Source organism: Terrapene carolina, unplaced genomic scaffold (genome assembly GCF_002925995.2).
Source record: "Terrapene carolina triunguis isolate 2854851 unplaced genomic scaffold, T_m_triunguis-2.0 Scaffold210, whole genome shotgun sequence".
Taxonomy (NCBI): Eukaryota; Metazoa; Chordata; order Testudines; family Emydidae; genus Terrapene; species Terrapene triunguis.
The window spans coordinates 21,488,987-21,490,843 of NW_020664561.1; positions in this window are offsets into that span (position 1 = coordinate 21,488,987).

Here is a 1,857-nt window from a genome sequence, read left to right on the forward strand (position 1 = left end):
ATTGGAAGCGGTGCACTGTGGGCAGCTATCCCACAGTTCCCGCAGTCCCCGCTGCCCATCGGAATTCTGGGTCGAGCCGCCAATGCCTTCTGGGTAAAAAAAATTTGTCGTCATCCGTCCGTCACTACCGCCCTCCCTCCCTCCATGAAAGCGCCGGCGGGAAATCAGTTCGCGCACTTTTCTGGTCAGTGACAGTGCGGACGCCACAGCACTGCGATCATGGATCACGCTGCGACCATCGCTGCACTTGTGGCCGTTCTCAACACCTCGCAGCTTATCATACACCTTTCCCTGAGGCAGATGAAGAGTAATCAGGCGAGGAGGCTACGACACCGCCGTGATGGCCTGAAGTCGGAGAGTAGCACAGAGCTGTCAGAAACCACGAGCCCCAGCGCCCAGGACATCACGGTGGCAATGGGGCATGTGGATATCGTGGAACGGCGATTCTGGGCCCGGGAAACAAGCACGGACTGGTGGGACCGTATAGTGCTTCAGGTCTGGGATGAATCCCAGTGGCTGCGAAACTTTCGCATGTGGAAGGGGACTTTCCTCGAACTTTGTGAATTGCTGTCCCCTGCCCTGAAGCGCCAGAATACCAGGATGAGAGCAGCCCTCACAGTTGAGAAGCGAGTGGCCATAGCCCTCTGGAAGCTTGCAACGCCGGACAGCTACCGGTCAGTCGCGAACCACTTTGGTGTGGGCAAATCTACCGTGGGGGTTGTTGTCATGCAAGTAGCCAAGGCGATCGTGAAGGTACTGCTCCCAAAGGTAGTGACCCTGGGAAACGCGCAGGTCATCATAGATGGCTTTGCCGCGATGGGATTCCCAAACTGCGGTGGGGCTATCGATGGGACTCACATCCCTATCCTGGGACCGGACCACCAGGCCAGCCAGTACATCAATAGAAAGGGCTACTTTTCAATGGTGCTGCAAGCACTGGTGGACCATCGGGGACGGTTTACAAACATCTACGTCGGATGGCCGGGCAAGGTTCATGACGCTCGCGTGTTCAGGAACTCTGGTCTGTTTAGACGGCTGCAGGAAGGTATTTACTTCCCAGACCACAAAATAACTCTTGGGGATGTGGAGATGCCTACAGTCATCCTCGGGGACCCAGCCTACCCGCTAATGCCCTGGCTCATGAAGCCCTATACTGGCGCCCTGGACACAGAAAAAGAACTGTTCAACTACCGTCTGAGCAAGTGCAGAATGGTGGTGGAGTGTGCTTTTGGCCGTCTCAAAGGGAGATGGAGAAGCTTACTCACTCGCTGTGATCTCAGTGAAACCAATATCCCCATCGTTATTGCAGCTTGCTGTGTGCTCCACAATCTGTGTGAGAGCAAGGGGGAGACCTTTATGGCGGGGTGGGAGCTAGAGGCAAATAGCCTGGCTGCTGATTACGTCCAGCCAGACAGCCGGGCCATTAGAAGATCCCAGCGGGACGCCCTGTGCATCCGGGAGGCTTTGAAAGCTAGGTTCCTGAGTGAGCAGGGCAACCAGTGACTTTTCAGTTTGTGGACAGAAAAGCTGAATCTGCCCTCGTTTCTTTACCCAGTTCATTTTGACTATCCTCTCCAGTTACATACCCCCTTCACCCCCTTCCCCTTCCCAAAAAATAAAATCATTTCGATTTTGTTAATGAACACCGTTGTCTGTATTGCTGTTTTCGCGGGAATATTTTAAACCGGGGACGCAGACTGTGGCGGGGGGCGGGTTCAGTGTTCGGATGCAAATGATGCCTCTAAACTCCCGGAATGACAGGCTCCGCACTGGTGGACTGGTTATTTCAATGGAGCCTGCCAGCACTCCTGGGGGGGACTGTGTGTATGTGTCGGCTATGTGACTTTCTGGCAGGGG